Below are 23148 nucleotides of genomic sequence, written 5' to 3'. Positions count from 1 at the left end.
TAAACAACAGATGAGTGGTAGAGCAAGTTGTGGTATATACACACACAATGGAATACTACTCAGCTATAAAAAATGGTGACTTTACCATTTTCAGCTGATCTTGGATGGACCTTGAAAATTTCATGTTAAGTGAAATAAGTCAGAAATGGAAGGATCAATATGGGATGACCTCACTCTCAGGCAGAAGTTGAAAAACAAGATCAGAACAGAAAACACAAGTAGAACCTGAACTGGAATTGGTGTATTGCACCAAAGTGAAAGACTCTGGGATGGGTGGGTGGGGAGAATACAGATCCAAGAAAGATGATAGAGGACCTACTTGGGGTTGTATTGTTATATGGAAAACTGGGAAATGTTATGCATGTACAAACTATTGTATTTACTTTTGAATGTAAAACAGTAATTCCCCAATAAAGAAATTTTAAAAAAAGAGTGCTTAAAAGAGAACATCTCAATATGTGGATATGAAAATACACTCTGCTGATAACTTCTGACCAGAAGTCAAAAGGGCCATGATAAATTATACATAGACACAGAATATGAAGATTGGAATATTCATGGATCATTCTTCTTCTTCTAGCATTTGCCCATGGATATTGATTTGTAAGGAAGAGAAAATGAACTTCAATTATGTCAATATACGAATGTATTTTTACAAGCCCTACTACTTGGTAATGATGGCATGACATCAGGCACAATTGAGAGCAGGTACTCCAAGGTAGAGTTCTGAGTTCTTCTGCATGTCAGAAACATGGCACACTCAAATCTAACCCATTCAGAGTCAATACATAAAAGAAAGATATTTTTCAACTAGAATTCATGTTGTAAATCTTAGAGAAATAAGATTTGCTTAATCTTGGGCCAATTGTGGTTGACTCTGCTTGATCAAATCTCCTTCCTAGACCAAGTTGACTATGACTAGAAAAGATAGATTATTCTGTTTGGACAGCCTGAATTATTTTCCTAGTTCAATGATCAAGGGTTGAGTGCCATGCTTGAGTCTTGCTAATAATAACTGGGATGGCAGAGTACTTTCTCAAAGAAAAGTGAGTTCCTGAAAGAAGAAAAAGAACGAGGGAGAAAGCACAAGCTTGAGACTTGCATGTGCGAAGTCCTAGTTTCCATTTCCAGCACCACTGATAGCCAGAGGTAAATGATGCTAAAATTCAAAAAGTGTGTGTGTGTGTGTGTGTCGGGGGATTGTCATAAAATTGGAAAGTTTAAAAAATACATTCATATTATAAAGGGTATCATACACCATCCAAAAATGCAGGATAAGGGGGATATAAGAGGGAATATTGCAAGAAAGACACTAAGGAAAGAAAATTTTGACTATATTGCACACCTAATTCCTAATCATTTAGTATGCTAAATGCTCACATGCCTTCCTTATTCAATCACAAGATGCTTCAAAAACAAGCCATAGTAGATACTTTGCTGTGAATATATGAACAGATGAGTGAAGGAGCATATATACTTTCCACCATAAAACTGTTTTATTCTTGTTTGACAGATAATGAAATTGACTTAGACTTTAGTAGCTTGCTTGAGGCCATGAAGCTAATCTAATAGTTTACAGAATTTCATTTTAATTTTATTTAATCCAGACTCGAAGTCAAACTTTTTCACCCTTTCACAACTTTCTTTTCATAAAATTGCTATTTCCCAGTCTAGTTGAATGTGAACTCTTGGGACTGGTTAATTTCATTTTCATTGTTTCTGTTGTTTCTCAACTTCTTATTGAAAGCATTGAACCAAATTGCATTTGTGTAATATCATCTCACAGATTTCTCTACATTTTAGAGTTAGAAAGTACTTGTAAAACCATCTAGTCCAAAGAAGGTAATATAGTAAACTGCAGCTCAGTGACCATTCCTGTCAGAGAATGAAGGGTAGAAAGTCTCTTTTTTGTTTTCTGGGGACTGAGTTACTGCTCTGTTACAGTGAGTTATCCTAGCACGACTCTAACAAATGCTCAACAGACTCCCACTTAAATAGAGTTGCAGGAATTTGAAGAAATAATGAAACAACAATAAGCCTCTCTCCCTCATGAAAATGCAGAAACAGTTCTCCTGAGTACAGGAAAACTGCTGCCCACAAGGATCCAACATATGGAACACCCACATTTAAAAATAACAAGACTGAATACAGCAGTATTGCTCCTACTTCCCCCATCCCAGCCACCTCTTCACATCCTAAATCCTCTTATCATTTAATAAAGACAGCCACCTGTTTAGCTTAACCAAGTGAGCCAGCTGGGCTGAAGTAGAAGAGGGTGTGTGTGTGGATAGGGAACCATGCTTTATGGTCTTTCCCACTCTACTTTTAGATTATGCTAAAGACAGCTAGCCAGAGCCTGCTTCTTTTTTCTACCTCCCCATGCTCAATCCTCAGTTTTAAGGAAATATTCTCTCTCTCTCTCTCTCTCTCTCTCTCTCTCTCTCTCTCTCACACACACACACACACACACACACACACACACACATTGAGCTGCTGTCCATGAATGACATAATTCTTTGTCACCTATTTCAAAGGGAAATTAGGGTGACTGTTCTTCATTTGTGACAGTGATTATGACAGAATGTCATACATTTCCTTTCATTGAAAACCATGTGTTTGCTAAACATTCAGATTGCAAAACACCTGTCAAGTCTACTCAAATATGATTTTTAAGATCCTGAAAATTTTATAACTCCTTAAGAGATTTTGATACATACTAAAGTATAATAACCTGGTCCTCTCTTCTGTGTTATGTATTCATCTGGTCTGAGTCTTCTCACATGGCAGAGCAGGCTAAAATAAACACAGCAGAGAGCACAATGAGAGTAAGAAGTATGTCTGGGGGAAAGGATCTGTTGCACTAATGGTCTTTGATGTAAATCTGAGACTATTAGGAGAACATAAAAGTTATGTTCTTGTCTTGTTCACTATGGTAGGAGACTTTATAGGAAACTGAAGTTCTTCTTAGATAGAATGGACATTTTAATAAGAGTAAGTATTGCATCAAATGTTAATCTTTTTAAATCTTTTAAATATTTATTTATTATTGGATAGAGACTATAGAAATTGAAAAGGGAGGGTGAAATAGAGAGGGAGAGAGACAGAGAGACACCTGCAGTCCTGCTTCACTACTTACGAAGCCCCCCCCCCCCCACAAGTGGGGACCAGAGGCTTGAACCTGGTTCCTTGCACACTGTAATGTGTGCATTTAACCAGGTGAACCACTGCTTGGCACCCACCATATGTTAATCTGTGGCAGTGTTTTTCAACTTTTAGATCAAATCTGCTGAAAGGCATGGAATAACAAGTGGATAACAATCACTTTAAAAGTACCTAATAGAAAATTAAAAAAAAATTTTTTTTTGCCCACCAGGGTTTTGGCTGGGGCTTGGTGCCTACACTATGAATCCATTGCTCCTGGAGGCTATCTCCCCAATTTTTGTTGTCCTTGTTGCTCTTGTTGTTCTTATTATTGTTATTGTTGTCATTGCTGTTGTTGTTGGATAGGACAGAGAGAAATTGAGAGAGAAGGGGAAGACAGAGGGAGGGAGAGAAAGACAGACATCTGCAGACCTGCTTCACCACCTGTGTAATAACCCTCCTGCAGGTGGGGAGCTGGTGCTCAAAACTGGATTCTTGTGCTTCATGCCATGTGTGCTAAACCCAGTGCGCTACCGCCTGGCTCCCAAAAATTTTATTTAAGATACATTTTATATGAGATAAAGAAAAGCCAGAGCACCACTCTAGTACACACAGTACAGAATGTTTTGTTGTGAACATTTAATAGAATAATGAAATAGTCTTTTTTAAGTATTTTATTTATTTTTGAGAGAGATACAGAGAGAAACACCAGAGTACTACTCAGCTCTGGCTTGTGGTGTGGGAAATTAAACTTGGGACTTCAGAGCCTCAGGCATGACAGTCTCTTTGTATAACCACTATGCTATCTACCCCCACCCTAAAATATGTCTTATGAATGACAATATGATGGTAAGTGGATGTAATTGTGCTTTCTAAGAATAATGACTATCTTTTGAAACTTCTGATTAAGATATAGACATAGGGGGAAAATGTTTTCTAAATAGAGATTGAGAAATGTATGTCTTGCCATGTACCATCACCAAAAGAATTTGATAATAATTGAACAAGAGAACCTAAAGTTTTAAAAAAAATGCCAAATTTATATGATTTGAAGTTTAATTTCATGGTACTTCCCTAAGCAGACAAACTCAACAATGTGTCCTGGAACCTCATCTCTCCAGGGTTCTACCCACTAGGGAATGATAGAAATAGGCTAGGGGTATGGATCGATCAGTCAATATCCATGTCCAGCAGAGATGCAATAAGCCAGATTTCTCACCTTCTGCACACCATAAAAATCTTTGATCCATACTCCTAGAGGGATAAAGATGAGGCACCCTTCCAATGGAGAGGAAGGTATAGGGAACCATGGTGATGGGAATTATATCTTTTTAATTATTAATAAATCACTAATAAAATGTTAATTAAATATATAACAGAAAGACATGACATATTTTCTAATTCTTTTTTTTTATTTAAGAAAGGATTAATTAACAAAACCATAGGGTAGGAGGGGTACAACTCCACACAATTCCCACCACCCAATATCCATAACCCACCACCTCCCCTGATAGCTTTCCCATTCTCTATCCCTCTGGGAGCATGGACCCTGGGTCGTTGAGGGTTGCAAAGGTAGAAGGTTTGGCTTCTGTAATTGCTTCCCCCCTGAACATGGGCATTGACTGGTCGGTCCATACTCCCAGTCTGCCTCTCTCTTTCCCTAGTAGGGTGTCTCTGGGGAAGCTGAGATCCAGGACACATTGGTGGGGTCTTCAATCCAGGGAAGCCTGGCCAGCATCCTGGTGGCATCTGGAACCTGGTGACTGAAAAGAGAGTTAACATACGAAGCCAAACAAATTGTTGAGTAATCATGGACCCAAAGTTTGGAATAGTGGAGAGGAAGTGTTAGGGAGGTACTCACTGCAAACTCTAGTGTACTTCTGCTTTCAGGTATATAATTTGCAGTAGTTTATGGATACGGGTGAACATAAGCTCTCTCTCACAGAAACTGGTGTATATCTAGGTTATGGGAATTTGTTAGAAAGTGAACCACCTGAGATGAAATTAGAGTGTACTATAAAAGGAAAGGTCTCACCCGAGTAATGAAGCTGAAGGGTTGTCATTCCACACGTGAAGTCTCTGGACACAGTCTGAGGTGAAGCATGTTGAGGTGGCAATCGTTGCGTTGGTTAGGTTGTGATCGACGGATGCAATATTATTTGATATGGATTGGGAGACGCATACGGGAAAGTGGGCCCTATCCAAGGGTTCCAGGACTGGGGGAAGTAGGGGCTCTATAGTGGAGATGTGAGGTTCCTGCTGTCTCAGGGTTCAAAAAGACAATCAATAGTTAATGTTATCATCACATTATTTGTTAATTGGGTTAACTTTGAAAAGTCCTTTTGTTATGGTTTGCTGTACAGTATCCAGTATCTTGTATATAGCTGTGCTATTGGATGCTTCTAATCTACTTGGTTAGACTTTTGAGAGAGTCCGCATATCAAATACACAGCCTATATATTAAAAAGATTCAGTCTGTGTTTTGAAAAACTTTGGGACATACAATTGATTTTCCCCCTCTCATAGTAATTAACTATTGATTTATATGTCTACATTTTGCTAGGAGTGTATATAAACACCATTCCCACCACCAAAAGACTGTGACCCATCCCTCTCATCCACTCCCACCCCCCAATGGCCCAGGAAGCTGCATGTCTACCCCTCACCACAGGGTTTTTACTTTGGTGCCCTACTTACAATTTGGTCAGGTCCTGCTTTTAGTTTCCCTTTCAGATCTCCTTACTCAACTTCTGTCGATGAGCGAGATCATCCCATACTCGTCTTTATCTTTCTGACTTAGCTCACTTAACATAATTCCTTCAGGCTCTGTCCAAGATGGGTCAGAGAAGGTGAGTTCATTGTTCTTGATAGCTGCATACTATTCCATTGTGTATATATACCACAGCTTTCTCAGCCACTCATCTGTTGTTGGGTACCTGGGTTGCTTCCAGATTTTAGCTATTATGAATTGTGCTGCTATGAACATAGGAGTACACACCTCTTTTTGGTTGGGTGTTATGGAATCCTTGGGGTATAACCCCAGGAGAGGAATTACTGGATCATATGGAAGGTCCATGTCAAGCCTTCTGAGAGTTTTCCAGACTGCTCTCCACAGAGGCTGTACCAATTTACATTCCCACCAGCAATGTAAACGGGTTCCTCTGTCCCCACATCCTCTCCAGCATTTGTTGCTGCTGTCCTTTTTGATGTATGCCATTCTTATAGGAGTGAGGTTGTATCTTAGTGTTGTCTTATTTTGCATTTTTCTGACAATCAGTTACCTAGAGGAGTTTTTCATATGTTTGTTAGCCTTTTGGATCTCCTCTGTAGTGAATGTTTTGTTCATATACTCTGGCCACTTTTGGATGGGGTCATTTGCTTTTTTGGTGCTAAGTTTGCTGAGCTCTTTATATATTTTGGTGATTAGTTTCTTGTCTGATATATGGCATGTGAAGATCTTCTCCCATTCTGTGATGGGTCTCTCTGTTTGTTTAATAGTTTCTTTGAATGTGCAGAAGCTTTTCAATTTGATGTAGTCCCATTGGTTTGTTTCTGCTTTAGTCTTCCTTGCAATTTTGTTTGATTCATCAAAGATGTCCTTGAGGTGTATGTGGGAAAGTGTTTTACCAATGTTTTCCTCTAAGGATGTGATTGTTTCTGGTCTGACATCTAGGTCTTTGATCCATTTGGAGTTGATTTTTGTTTCTGGTGAGATAAGGTGGTTCAATTTCATTCTTATGCATGTTACAACCCAGTTTTCCCAGCATCATTTATTGAAGAGAGAGCCTCCTTTTTCCATTTAATCTTTTAGGCCCCTTATCAAACATTAGATGTCCATAGGTGTGGGGATTTGTTTCTGGTCTTTCAATTCTGTTCCACTGGTCTGTGTGCCTATTTTTGTTCCAGTACCATGCTGTTTTGATGATAATGGCTTTATAATATAGTTTAAGGTCTGGGAGTGTGATGCCTCCATTTCTGTTTCTTTTCCTCAAGATGGTTTTGGCAATTCTAGGTGTTTTCAGGTTCCAGATAAATGAATGTAGTGATTGCTCTATTCTCTTAAAGAAGCTTGGTGGAACTTTGATGGGTATTGCATTAAATTTGTATATGGCTTTGGGCAGAATATTCATTTTGATGATATTTATTATTCCAATCCATGTGCATGGGATATCTTTCCATTTCTTGGTATCAGTTTCTATTTCCTTGAGTAGTGACTCATAATTTTCAGCATACAAGTCTTTCACTTCTTTGGTCAACTTTATTCCTAGGTATTTAATTGATTTTGCTGAAACAGTAAATGGGAGTGATTTCTGGATGTCTTCTTCAGATTTAGTATTTGCATGAAGAAAAGCCACTGTTTTTTGGACATTGATTTTGTAGCCTGATACCTTGCTATATTGTCTAATAACTTCCAGTAATTTTCTGCTGGATTTTTTAGGTTTTTCTATGGATACTATCATATCATCTGCAAATAGTGAGAGCTTGCCTTCTTCCCTTCCAATCTGTATTCCTTTGATTTCTTTCTCTTGCCTTATTGTGATGGCAAGAACTTCCAATAATATATTGAAGAATAACGGTGACAGGGGACAGCCCTGTCTAGTCCCCGATCTGAGGGGGAATGCTTTTAGCTTCTGTTCATTGAGTATAATGTTGGCTGTAGGTTTGCTATATATAGACTCCACTATCTTGAGGAATTTCCCATCTATTCCCATTTTTTGTAGAGTTTTGAGCATGAATGGGTGTTGGATTTTGTCAAAGGCTTTCTCTGCATCTATTGAAATAATCATGTGGTTTTTGGCTTTGCTTTTATTGATGTGGTGAATGACATTGATTGACTTATGGATGTTGATCCTGCCTTGCATTCCTGGGATGAATCCCACTTGGTCGTGATGAACAATCTTTTTGATATGTTGCTGGGTCTGGTTGGCCAAGATCTTGTTTAATACTTTGGCATCTATGTTCATCAGAGATACTGGTCGGTAGTTTTCCTTTTTTGTTCTGTCCCTATCAGCTTTTGGTATCAGGGTGATGTTGGCTTCATAAAAGGTGGAAGAGTGTATTTCTGTTTCTTCAATCTTATGGAATAGCTTAGGAAGTATGGGTATTAACTGTCTCCTGAAAGTTTTGTAGAATTCGTTTGTGAAACTATCTGGTCCAGGACTTTTTTTACTGGGGAGATTCTTAATAACAGTTTCAATTTCTTTGTCTATGATTATTGCATTTAGATATTTTAGTTCTTCTTGGTTCAGTTTTGGAGGTCATATGTTTCTAGGAATTGTTCCATTTCTTCCAGATTCTCTAGCTTGGTGACGTATAGTTCTTTATAGAAGTTTCACAGGATTCTCTGAATTTCTGTGGTGTCAGTTGTGATATCTCCTCCATCGTTTACAGTTCTATTAATTTGAGTCTTCTCTCTCTTTTTTTTTTTTTTGGTTAGTCTGGCTAGGGGTTTGTCAATTTTGTTTAGTCTTTCAAAGAACCAACATTTGGCTTCATTGATCTTTTGTATTGTTCTTTTATTTTCGATGTTGTTTATTTCTGCTCTAACTTTAGTGATTTATGTCCTTCTGGTTGCTTTATGATTCCTTTGTTCCTTTTCCTCTAAGTCCTTGAGGTTTCCAGTAAGGTCATTCATTTGAGCTTCTTCTTGCTGTTTAATATGTGATTGTATGGCTATAAGTTTCCCTCTCAGTACTGCTTTAGCTGTGTCCCAAATATTTTGATAGGTTGTGTCTTCATTTTCATTAGTTTCCAGGAACATTTGAATTTCCTGCTTGAGTGAGTCTCTGACCCATTGGTTCTTAAGGAGTATGTTGTTTAGTTTCCAAATTCTGTGACTTTTAATAATTTTCTGTTTGTTGTTAAATGTTAGTTTTACTCCACTGTGATCTGAGAAGATACTTGGGATGATTTCAATGCTCTTGAATTTATTGATGCTGTCTTTGTGGCCTAACATGTGGTCTATCCTTGAGTATGTGTTATGTGAATTTGAAAAGAAGGTGTATTTCAGTTTTTTGGGGTGGAGGAGTCTGAAAATGTCCAAGAAGTCTAGTCTGTCAATCTCCTCATTCAATTCTCTTGTATCTTTATTGGCTCTCTGCTTTGTTGATCTGTCTAATGTGAGAGTGGGGTATTGAAGTCTCCCACTATTATTGTATTACTATTGATGTATTTTTGAAATTCTTTCAGTAGGTTCTTAATTTATTTAGATGTTCCCTCATTGGGTGCATAAATGTTAATAATTGTTAAGTCTTCTTGGCTGATTGATCCTCTAATAATTATTTAATGTCCGTGCCTATCTTTTATTACTTTATTTAATTTAACATCTATCGTGTCTGAGATGAGAATGGATGTTCCTGCCCTTTTTTGTGGTCCATTAGCCTGTATGACAGTTTTCCATCCTTTCACTTTAAGTCTGTGTTTATCTTGTTGTGACAAATGGGATTCTTGCAAGCAGCATATGGTTGGGTTATGTTTTCTGATCCATCCCCCCACCCTGTGTCTTTTGATGGGTGAGTTTAAGCTATTGACATTTATTGATATTATGGATTTAATGTATTGTAGTGCCAGTGTTCAAAAAAATTTTGTTTTCTCTTATATACTGTCAGTATTATAGTGATGTTCTTGTTTATAAGAGGTCTTTTAGAAACTCTTTCAGGGCCAGCTTGGTGATGGTTGCCTCCTTTAACTGTTGTTTGTCTAAGAAGGTTTTGATCCCTCCATCTAGTTTTAATGAAAGCCTAGCAGGATATATTATCCTTGGTTGAAGCCCTTTTTCATTCAGGGCTCGATAGATGTCTTGCCATTCTCTTCTGGCTTTTAGAGTTTGAGTGGAGAAGTCTGCAGATAATCTTATGGGTTTTCCTTTGTATGTGACTTTTTGTTTCTCTCTTGCAGCCTTTAGGATCCTTTCTTTATCCTTATTTCTTCTCATTGTGACTATGATATGTTTTGGTGTCTTCAGGTCTGGGTTGATTCTGTTTGGTACTCTCTGGGCCTCTTGAATCTTGATGTCCTTTCTGTTATTCAGGTTTGAGAAGTTTTCTTCTATTATTTCCTCAAGAATGTTTGCTTCCCCTTCCTCTCTTTCTTCCTCTGGCAGGCCAATTATGCCAATGTTACTTCTTTTGAGATCATCCCATATGTCTCTGTTGTTGTTTTCAGTGTCTCTCAATCTCTTTTTAAGCTCTTTCACCTCTTTCTTCGTTTTCTCTAGCTCATCTTCTGTCTGACTAATTCTGTTTTCTGCTTCTGTTAGTCTGCTTTCCCTTGCCTCAGCTTCTTTCTTCATTACAGCTATTTCAGCTTTCGGTTCTCTAATTGCCTCAAGATAATCAGTATTTTCCTTGGGGGTCTCAACTGTTGTTTCCCTAATACTGCCATTCCTTTCCTCCAATGTTGTTTTCATTTCTGTGATTAATAAGTTTATTATTGCTTGCATACTTTTCTTATCTATGGTTACTTCTGGCTGATTTGTAGTTTCTTCTGGGATCTTGTCTTCATTAATTGGAGTAGCAGTTTTATTTGTTTTTGATCTACCCATTTTTTTATTTATGTGTTTCTTTTTTTATGCTTTGTTGTTTCTCAGTTGTTGTTTCTTGAGTACAAGTAACACTGTACTAAATACCTTTATGACAATTGCACTCACCATCCTCAGGAATTACAGCAACAACTGAAGCAAGTATTGAAGTAGTTTGATCGTTACCAGTTAGCCAAACAATATCTCCAGTCCGTGAAAAAATAGTAACCAAATCCCAGTGAATAAAGAGAAAAGAAAGGATAGCAAGAATAGAGAGTTATGCAAATATACTATCCACTGTATATTCTAGGGGTAACAAGAGGGGAAAGGGAACTAGAGCAGAGATACACACATAGAGAGTCCACTCTGAGTCAGATTTCTTCCCCCAAATAATTCACAAATTCAGAAAGGCAAAGGAGAAGGAAGAAGTGTATGACAAGATTAAAAAAAAAGAGATAGATAGAGAGAGAGAGACAAGAGAGAGAAAAGCGAAAAGATAAGAAAAAGAGCTGTAATTAAAGAGCAGTGAAAGGAAAATCCCAAATGTGTATCAGTGAATACAAAAAAGCACACTGTTTATTGGTATGGGGGCTGGGGGCTGTGACTTTGGAAGCTGTAGGATTAAGGAAGAAGGGATGACAAGAATGAGAAAAAGAAAAAAAAGAAAGAGATAGAAAAAAAAGGAAAAGATAAGAAAAAGAACAGTCATAAAAGGGCAGTGAAAGAACAGGGTTTTTTTTAATGTATTTTTAATTATTTAATTAGCTATGTGGGGTGAGGTAGGGGGTGTTGGCTACTTACAAAGAAAAAAGGCCATAGGTTCAGAAGGTTATAGACTTATAATTAATGATACTCCTTGGTGGGACAGGAATTTGGTAAAGAAAAGGACTGGTTATGGGGTGGGGGGCCGGGAAGGAGGTATGCTTGAAAATTAAAAGGAAGAAAAAAATTTTTTTTTCCTTTTTATTTTTCCCTTTTTTCCCCTACTCTAATTCTTTTTTTTTTTTTTTTTTTAAATAAAACAGTAGATTTATTAAAAAGAAAAACTGACCCAATTTACCACATCAGTCTGACCCAGGGCCCCTGTATACTGATATATATATTTTTTTTTTAACAATTTTTTTTTTGACTTTTTTTTTTTTTTTTTTTTTTTTATTTTAGGAGGGGTACAACTCCACACAATTCCCACCGCCCAATCTCCATATCCCACCCCCTCCCCCGATAGCTTTCCCATTCTCTATCCCTCTGGGAGCATGGACCCAGGGTCATTGAGGGTTGCAGAAGGTAGAAGGTCTGGCTTCTGTAATTGCTTCCTCGCTGAACATGGGCGTTGACTGGTCGGTCCATACTCCCAGTCTGCCTCTCTCTTTCCCTAGTAGGATGGGTCTCTGGGGAAGCTGAGCTCCAGGACACATTGGTGGTGTCTTCAATCCAGGGAATATATCCTAAGGATATATTGGGGATATATCCTAAGGAACCCAACACATCCATCCAAAAAGATCTGTGTACACATATGTTCTTGGCAGCACAATTTGTAATAGCCAAAACCTGGAAGCAACCCAGGTGTCCAACAACAGATGAGTGGCTGAGCAAGTTGTGGTATATATACACAATGGAATACTACTCAGCTGTAAAAAATGGTGACTTCACTGTTTTCAGCCGATCTTGGATGGACCTTGAAAAAATCATGTTGAGTGAAATAAGTCAGAAACAGAAGGATGAATATGGGATGATCTCACTCTCAGGCCGAAGTTGAAAAACAAGATTAGAAAAGAAAACACAAGTCGAACCTGAAATAGAATTGGAGTATTACACCAAAGTAAAAGACTCTGGGGTGGGTGGGTGGGTGGGGAGAATACAGGTCCATGAAAAATGATGAATGAAATAGTGGGGGTTGTATTGCTAAATGGGAATCTGGGGAATGTTATGCATGTAAAAAAAAAAAAAAGTAGAAACGCAAAGCAGAAATTGAGTTTGGAGTATGGCACCAAAGTAAGAAAGCAGAAGTATACTAGAGTTTGCAGTGAGTACCTCCCTAATACTTCCTCTCCACTTTTCCAAGCTTTGGGTCCATGATTGCTCAACAATTTGTTTGGCTTTGTATGTTAACTCTCTTTTTAGTCACCAGGTTCCAGGTGTCATCAGGATGCCGGCCAGACTTCCCCTACTCTAATTCTTAACCCAAATTAAGTTATAGTCACCTCCTTGGTGTCACCGCTAGGACCCCTTATTGGCTGGCCTGCTAAAGGCAGAAAATCCTACCGTTTCCAGAAGATGTGATCAGAGCTCAAGCCACTAGCAGCTTCTCAGTCCGCCATCATCCGGGGCTCTATTTCTTTATATGCAAAAATGTCTCATGATATACAATATATCATGTCAAATATATAGTATTTTCTGCATATATATATATATATATATATATATATATATATATATATAGTCTGAGCCTGAAATGCAGTAACAGAATCAGAATTTAGTAGTATTTGAACTACAGAGCACAGTTGGATAAAAACAGAGAACCGGAGAAGATAAGCATTGTTTCATTGTCTTAGGTCTTTTATCACTATCTCTCTAGCACATTAGAACAACCTGACCTCTTATCTTATACTGCTCAGCCTGGCATTTACCCCTTTTTCTAAATATATTATTGATAAACAGTTTTACACTATAAAAGGTCTTCACATCCATTGCTATGCAGTGTTGTGCTTTTAATGCTGTTTGAGAGGAACTTGTGGGAAGTGATAGAGTCTTGTTTGTTTAGCTTTTACTGAAGGTCAGAACCAAGATTCATTGCTCTTACTGGAGAATTGGCATTAATATTCAGACCCTCTCTCCAATATCAAAAGTTCCTTGTTAAGGACACTTCCAGGGACCATCAATTGCAGCTTTGTTTATTGCTTTAAGAATCTCTTCAAAAAATTAACCGATACCTCGGTTGGTGGCAAGTGACAGAAAACTAGATAGATTCAACTAGTTTAGGCAATAGAAACTTTTTTTTCCCCCTGAAGTTAATTAAGCATGAAAGGAGAGTTGGGCACAAATGTTAAGATCACATGAAATTTCTCTTCCTTCATGGTTTATTTCTGCTTCTCATGTGGTGAATCCACTCTAGGCAAAGATCTCCCCTAATGACTGCAGGTGGCTTACCGTCACATCCCAAGAGTATCTTTGAGTCTCTCTGGGTATCACAGACTTTAGCTGTGTGACCTTCTCATTCCTGAACCATTCACATTGCTATTACTAAGCAACATGATATACTTATTCATAGAACCACACATAAAGAAATTAGAGTGAACCAGAAGAGGATTCTTACCACTACCCCACCACCAGAAATATTCAGCAGCATAGGCTAATTGGATGACAAGTATCAGAAGTTCTTTTTTTATTTTTATTTATAAAATAGAAAATAGAAACACTTACAAGGCCATAGGGTAAGAAGGGTACACTTCCCACCACTAGAACTCCATATCCCATCCTCTCCCTTGATAGCTCTCCTATTCTTTAACCCTCTGGGGGTATGGACCCAGGGTCATTATGGGGTGCAGAAGGTGGAAGGTCTGGCTTCTGTAATTGCTTCTCTGCTGAACATGGGCATTGATAGTTTGATCCACACTCCCAGCCTTTCTTTTTCATTCCCTAGTGGGGCAGAGCTTTGGGGAGGCAGGGCTCCAGGACATATTGGGGGGGTTGTCTGCCCAAGGAAGTCTGGTTGGCATCAAGGTACCACCATGCTAGGAGTTCTGGGACAGGATCCCTACTGTTAAAAAGTTGAGATGCAGGGAGTCAGGCAGTAAGTGCATGTGGTACGAAGCTCAAGGACAGTGTAAGGCCCCAGTTGGAGCTCATGGCTCCCCACCTGCAAGGGAGTCGCTTCACAGGGGGTGAAGCAGGTCTACAGGTGTCTACCTTTCTCTCCCCCTCTCCATCTTCCCCTCATCGCTCCATTTCTCTCTGCCCTATCTAACAATGACGACATCAATAACAACAACAATAACTACAACAATATTTAAAAAAAAAACCAACAAGGGCAACAAAAGGGAAAATAAATAAAATATTTTTTTTAAATTGAGATGCAGAACACAGTCATTTAGGGGTTAAGTGTATGCATACACATACACGTATTTATGCTTTGTGTGTAGGTTTGGGTATTGAACATCATGGAAGATGACTAGAGATATAGCAAATGTTCTTCATAAGGAAACCTGCAGTTTAACATAAAAAAAGCCTGCACATGCTTAATAACATTAAATCAGATGGTGGGTACCATTCTTCCATCGGGAGAATTAGTGAAAGGCGCAACATAAATCTCAACCCAAGTTTTTCACCTTCATCACAACTGAAATTTTATGGAAAGAAAGTGGATTATACAGATATAGTGAATGGAGAGAAAGAGAGGAAGAAGCTAACATTTTAAATGTGAAAGGGGAGATTTAAGCAGGGGAGAGACCTAAAAAGGAGTCAAAGCACATAATATACTGATATTATGTTCAGGTTTTAGAATCATTGAACAATAAGTCAACATTTTACAAAAGGGAATGTGCCATCTCTGTTTTACAGAAACTATTCTGACAGTGACAGTGATGACCTTGAAGGGAAAACATTGAGAGGAGGAGTGATTACTAGTTCCTAGTAGAGAGTCTGTAAGCATGAAATAAATAGCTGTGGTAGGCATGTGTTGTTTTCGACTGGTTATGTTGTTTTCACAGGGCTGGATTCATGGGCGGGTAACAGACCACCCAGGACTCATGGCGGGGTTGTACGCAGTATCTCTTTATTCATGCAGGATGCAGCACAATCTAATCTGAGCTAAGCTAAACTCAAGGTACTGTAAAACTCACAATGCTGTCTTTATATATACTTGCCAAGTAGGGTGGAAACAGGATGTGACATAGAGAGGGTGGAGAGAAAAGTGACTGGTGAAAATCAGAGTGTGACAAGGAGGGGGCGGAGCAGGGGAGAATCCTATCACTGAACCACCAATGCCCTGGGGGGAGGGTGGTGCTTGTTAACAGTGGTTATATAAATAGAATGCAGTGGTTATGTAAATAGAATAGTGTTAAGCAGTGGGGATTTAAACCAAATGAAACAGAAGGGGTCTCATGCATACCAACAGGCATGAAAAGGGGAAATGCTTACAAACATGACATCAGTGACAGAGATGACAGGGTCTCATAGTTCCTTATATTTGGGTAGCACTTACAAAAGTGTGCCAACATTAATTTCAATTTTCCTTTGATGACTACAAAAAAAGCATGATACTCTCAGTAGTATCTTCTCAAGAGGAGAACATTCTAAATGGAAAATCGCCTTTGTTAATAACTACTTACCCTGCTTTGCATGTGATTGATTTTCAGTCATGAGAAAATGTGGAAGGGAATTTTCAGATGTTATGAAAGGGCTGTTATGTGTGCAAGACAATGCTTTGAATTAGAAGGTTCATAACATTTGGAGTTAGTTCTGAGTCCAATCCCAATTCTTTTGGGCCAGTCATCTAGTATGATTCCTTCCTTGAAAATGAATCTTATAAAGTCAACAACCTAGGGTTACAATCAATTTTGAATGAGAAATGCATAAGCAATTCCCACTCAAATATTAGCTCAGTATTATTTAATTCTTAGAGCAATACCAAAGTGAGACACAGACAATATCTTCATCTTATAATATTTAAGGAGACCTGTGAGAATAAAAGACAATGAGACTTATTCATATTATTTGTAGCTAGCATGTGGCAAAATTGGGTTTCAAAGCCCATGTGTATCTGAGTAAAAATTAAATTCTTTCTGCTATTCTCCATTTTTAGAGGACTGACTTCTTAATTTTATAACAAAACATTTTATAAATGACATAAATTTCCACTAAAATATTAACATTACATTAGTGTCATGGTCAATAAAGTGTGTATTCTAAATAACTCTCAGGCCACTTATGATTTTTAGGCATGATTGAAACAGTAGCAATATTACTTGATTACCTTGGTGGACATATTATTGAAATAGCAACCCTTTCAGTAGATGTCAATTAACATCTTTGTTACACAGATGTTCCAGGATTGAAGAAAAAAACACACTGATTACTGTCTTTCCCCAAATCCTGGGATAATGATGAAAATATTATATTATCCACTTGCTGATCATCACAATAAATTAGATTAAAGAAGGAATGAGAGTTCATCCCCTCCAGGCTTAGTGAAATATTACTTTAGAGGAGAAAGCAGGTTAGAATTAAGCATCTTCATGCTAACATCTGTTATCAAACTGTTTTTGTTGTTTTGATCTTCTTTCTATATAAATTGTTAACCTTCATGGTGACCCGCTACTCTTTCTGCTTGCTGTCTTTGGGTTTTAATCATATAAAGTAAAATAACATAAAATAAACATTCTCTCAATGGCTAGGCTATGAAGAGAGGAGAATAATATGAACCAAGTCACAGGCAAGATATGAAAAATTGGGTGGGGGTATAGCATAATGGTTATGCAAAGAGACTTTCATGCCTGAGTTTCTTAAGTCCCAGGTTCAATCCCCTATGCTGCCATAAACCAGAGCTGATCAGTGTTCTGGTTAAAAAAATAAATAAATAAAAATATATGAAAAATTGCAGTCTCTTAGTGTCATAGGGAATTCTGAGAAAGATACCTACAACCTAGAATATAGTATAGACCAGAATCTAGTATAACCATTATCTAAGGAGATAAGGGGTATAAGTAACTCCCTGATTGCCTTCTTATAAAACACTGAAACTTTTTCCACAAAATGTGCCACCAAGAAATACACATAAAAATTAATGTCAAAAAAGCAATCACTTATAGCACTACATGTATGTCTAAAAAATTTGGCCCAGGAATCTGAGTGGTGGTTCAACATAGAGCATATATCCCTGTGTCCCTGGATTGCATCCTTAGCAAGCCCAAAAACAAATTTAGTGTCATGAATAGTGGAGCAGTGCTTTGGTTTCTGTCTCACTTTACTCTCTCCCCCATTAAAAATATCTATTGCACAACTCTTGAGTCTGTATAATTGTAACTAGGTTTGATTAATATGTTTGTTTACTTTTTAAACTAGCTAAAATAAACTGAACACTTAGTATGTATCTGCCAATTTTCATATATTTACAATTAAAAGCTTAGATTTTCATTATACTGGTGGCATAAATAACCTGCTTATTTAAGGCTAGGAAATATGAATGTACTGAAGTTGGTCCATTTACTTATAACTAGTAAATAGAAAAGCCAGGAATTTGAACCTAGGAAAATTGATCCATGGTCCATGCTCATAGTTGAAATTCTACATGCCTCTCATCCCTGCATATTATCTCACAAATGAAATGCTAACCTTAAGGGATTATTGGACTTACAGGCATTATTTCATTGTATGTTTATTAAAAACATACATGTTTTGATTCATAAACTTGTCTTTTCCTAAAAGCTAATATATCTCAACTAACATAAAAAGTGTAATATTTATATACATGCATACATATCTATACATATATTATATAACAGAAATATATATTGAACAGTTTGTTCATATTAATATTCATAACTCAGAACTCAAACTCACATAAAAAAGGAAATAAAAGAAATTCAATGTGGTGCTATAATGTACTGTAAGCCTATAAGCATTAATTAAAGATATAATTTCTTTCCTCTTTAATTAGCAAAATTAAAAAAATAAAAATACATACTGTTGGCAAAAGTACAAGGGAAAGGATTTTTTTTCATATAATAGTTGTGTAAGAAAAAAAAATGTTTGTAGTCTCAATGTATGCAAATTTGGCAATATGTATTAAAGGATTGCAAGTTTATCTTGGCCTTTGATGTGAAAATTTTTAGTAATTTAAATTTTTAGTAAGTTAAGTTTATGAAAGAGTAAAAAAAAAAGACTAAAATTTGAGTTGTGTGATGATTACTGTAGAAGTGTGTGTGTGTGTGTGTGTGTGTGTGTGTGTATAATCAGAAATCAGATGGTGATGATGTAAACTTCCAATTAAAGTCAATCAGTTGCTAACACTTCTTGGGTGCCAACTATATGCAAGACCCTCAGTGAGAAGCTGAGTATGTGATAGTGAATGAGTGGATGGAGGTACTGCCCTTACTTTCTTAGAATGCTGTGCCTCCTAGGACTGGTTAAGCACACACTGTTAAAGTCACAGTGGGGAATGTTAATTAACTATGGCTATAGCCCTCTAATGAGGTCATCTGAAAACATGATTTTGGAGAACACTTAAAAATGAAGATTAAAAGACCTGTGAAGGAGAATGACAGTAAAGTTAAACAGCAAATCAGTCTAAATTTTCATAAAGAGGAGAGCATATCTTTCACAGTGACATAAGCACATACAATAAGAAAACCATTGATAGAAATTCACTAGGAAGCTAATGAATACTAAAACTAGTAAGGGAGCACAGAATTATTCACCCCAAACGTGCTACTTTGGCATGTAGGGTACTTTGAAATAAAAAGCAATTAAGATTTAGCAAACTCAGGGAAAGCTTCCCACCTCTCTCTTAAGTCCTAAAAACAATTCTTAGAGGTTCACTGTACCAGGAAGAGAGCTGTCACCACAGACAGCTTTTCATATCTGAAACACTCATCTGCATATCTGGGTAAACATGTGTGTACCAAACATTTTCTCTGTTCATCTCACTATGAAAATTGATTTCTTATCCTTTGAGACTCAGATTTCTTGCCCCTTCGCCCTACTCAGGTTGATATATACGCCCCAATTGCCTGACTGTCTTCTAGTCTCATTTTTTGAGGCTTCCACATATATTAAAGTAAAACTGCCCCATTTTAATCTATCTCATGTGATTTGTGACTTTCCAAAGAAATCTTCAAACACTTAGATTTCTGAGTACCTCTGTAGGGAAATGAGAAATTTGTTTTTCCCTTGCTCATTGGTTGACAACTCGTTTTTCTGAATTTAGTAAAATCACACCCTCTTCTCAAACATACCACAGAACCCCACTTCCCAAATAGAGTGAGTTACCCTATCACCCTCCCCTTTCCTTAAAACAAAATTTACTGTATCATACCTTGATATGAGTCCATTACTTTCAACCAGTCCACTATTCTACTTTGAGCTCCTGAAGGGCATACAAGCATACAATCCATACTTGATAGAGTTCATAGAATTTGGTAATGAATAATTGAAGACATAAAACTCAAACTAAGGAAATATGATTAATAAAAACAGCAGGGGGTAGGGGTGGGCGATAGCATAGCGGGTTAAGTGTACATGATGTGAAGCGTAAGGACCAGCATAAGAATCCTGGTTCAAGTCCCCAGCTCCCCACCTGCAGGGGGGTCGTTCACAAGCAGTAAAACAGGTCAGCAGGTGTCTGTCTTTCTCTCCTCCTCTCTATCTTTCCCTGCTTTGTTGATTTTTCTCTGTCCTATTCAATAATGACAACAGTAGGGCAACAAAAGGGGAAAAAAATAGCCTCCAGGAGCAATGGATTCACAGTGCAGGCACTGAGCCCAAGCAATAACCCTGGAGACAAAAAACAAACAAACAAACAAAAAACAAAACAGGGTGCTGGGTGGTGGCGAATGAGGTTGAGGGCAAGCACCTGGCTTTAAGCTCCTGATCCCCACCTTGGGGACAGTAGCCTCAAAAAAGGTGAAGCAGTGCTGCAGCTGTTTCTCTTTCTCTCATCCTCTCTATCTCCTTCTTCCCTCTCAATTTATCTGTGTCATATCAGAGAAAAAGGAAGAAATGACCACTAGGAGTGGTGGACTCATTATCATGCAGCACTGCTTGCCAGTAATAACCCCGGCAGCAAAAAGAAAAAACAAACAAACAGCACATTGTTAATATAGAAGTAGCTCTGCATAGTAGGAAAGGGTTTAAGTCAAACAGTCATATCTGGGTCACAAACCTGCCTTTATCTCTTGAGACCTAAGCAATACTTATACCCTTGGAGTGTTAACTTCAGCTATTTAAATTAACTGTGGAAGGAGGATGAAAATATTATAAGCTAAAAGCATAAAGTATTTGTCACAGGGTAAGATTGTAAAGCATTCTAAAACAGTGTGATTTCCAAGTTTATATTTAATTCAGAATATAACTTACTGCATCTGTCCTTATAAATTGATTCATTTCTGTTCACTTGGCAGATTTTTTAATCTTTCCCTGAAAAGTTAGTGTTCTAGGTTGATTTTTGAATTACATATTAGCAAAGTTGGTTTGAGAGAGATAAAGTTGTGTGCATAATTTCATCTTCTCTTGCCACAAATTTTCCTGCCAAATAATATTCTGCTGGAGTCAAACCCTCTATTTGTAGATAAGGAAACAGAGGGATAGGAGTGGAAGAATAATCTACTTTTAGTTACACAGTGATATCCTAGGCTCTGTTTTAGGGACTTTAAATGCAGTCCCTTAAGCCCTATTTTGATCCCGCATGAAATGTATTGTCCTTTGATTTTGAATGAGTAAGAATCTTGGAAATATGGAGAGCAGGGGCTAGGTGAGGGTGTGTGTGTGTGTGTGTGTGTGTGTGTGTGTGTGTGTGTGTGTGTTATGTGATTGCTTACATAAATAAGACTGATAGAAAAAAAATCTATGGCTTCAAGTAGTAATTGTTAATTCAGACCTAAAATGAATTCAGTTAAGTCTTTAATCAAATATCATCGAGGAACCTCTCATATACATATATATATATATTGCTGGTTTGTTTCCCTACATACATTCCCTACCTGAGTCTAATATATTATCTTTAGAGTCCAGCACAAGTATCACAATCCTATACGAATGCCAACACTTCTGTCTGTGGCCTGACTGCTTTGAGCAAACAGGTCTTGACTGAATACTAACATTTTTTTTTTGTAATAATGTTGAACAACAATGATAACTACAGCACCACAAAAATAGTGAGAGCAGCTACCAGTCCTCTTTAATTAGTGATTAATAATGAGCCCTGTATTAATTAGACTTAATATTATTTAACCACCAAACCAGGTATCGTAGAAACAACTTCACATTATAGCCAAAGAAGAGATACTGAAAGTGGGAGTAACTTGTCCAAGCTCAGGGAATGAATTCATGACAGAACTAGGATTTGGATATAGTTATTATTTAATGTAATAAGTCTTTTAGCAGCGTCACTTTAAGTTTTTTGTTTGTTTGTTTTGTTTCGTTTTAAGAGATCACTATGGCTTCACCAATCTACATTGACTTTTTCAGAGAGGTAGAGAGAGGAAGTGAAAAAAAGAAGAGTGAGATACTATAGCACTTAAGTCTCCTCCAGTGAGTTAGGGGTCAGACTCAGAACAGGATCTTACACATGTCAAAAGAGGTGCACTACCAGGTACACTATTTTGCTGTCCCAAGATATCTTTACTGAGATATAGACAAAAATCAGCCTTAGTACATGGAGAAGCTATAAATCCTCCAAAGACAACAAAATATATAATGTTGGCATATATTTCCAAGGAGAATTTAAGTGACTATATGGGAGATGGTAGTAGTTATTGGAGGCAAAAATGTGCTTGATTTGTAGAAAAGTCTGTGTGGTTACAACTCATAACACCTTTCAGGTCGTATTCCCTACTTTGACACAGTTCTCCCAGACAATACTTTCAGCCCACTTGCATGTTAGCTGTTCAGCCCAGGCAAAAATTAGTAAAGTCAGTGGCCCATCAGAATATAGCTAAAATAGATTTTCTAGCTTCTTGCAACATGAGACCTCAAATTTCATCTGCTATGCTCTTACCTTTAGGTTCCTGATGATTACACAATTTGTTCTGCTTTATATTTTAATGCTTTTCAGCCAACAAGTTGCAGATCCCCAGGCGGATGACCTCACCAATGTGTCCTAAAACCCCACCTCCTCAGAGCTCTACTCTACTAGGGAAAGATAGAAACAAGTTAGGAAAGAGTCAGGCTGTAGCACAGCAGGTTAAGTGTACGTGGCGCAAAGTGCAAGGACCAGACCGCTATAAGGATCAGGTTTGAGCCCTCCGCTTGCTCCTCACCTGCAGGGGAGTCACTTCACAGGTGTCTGTCTTTCTCTCCCCCTCTCTGCCTTCCTGTCCTCTCTCCATCTCTCTCTGTCCTATCCAATCAATGACAACATCAATAACAGTAATAACTACAACAACAATGAAAAACAAGGGCAACAAAAGGGAAAATAAAGAAATAAGGTCCAAAAAATTTTAAATACATTAAAAATATAAGAAACAGGTTGGGAGTATGCATTGACCTGTCAATGCCCAGTCCAGCAGAAAAGCTATTACAGAAGCCAGAGTTCCCACCTTCTGCACCCTATAAAGATCTTTGGTCCATATTCCCAGAGGGATAATGAATAGGGAAGCTTCCAGTGGAAGGGATGGGATACAGACGCTGGTGGTCAGAATTATATGAAATTTTACCCCCTCTTATCTTGTCAATCATTATTAAATCACTATTAAAATAAAGGAAATAACTCATAACAGTACTGATAACCCCCTCTCAAACCACCTTTTCTAGTCTCTATCACTTTTGCTCAGACC

Source organism: Erinaceus europaeus, chromosome 2 (assembly GCF_950295315.1).
Source record: "Erinaceus europaeus chromosome 2, mEriEur2.1, whole genome shotgun sequence".
NCBI lineage: Eukaryota > Metazoa > Chordata > Mammalia > Eulipotyphla > Erinaceidae > Erinaceus > Erinaceus europaeus.
The sequence above is the reverse complement of the archived record's forward strand: the minus strand, read 5'-3'. Positions refer to the sequence as shown.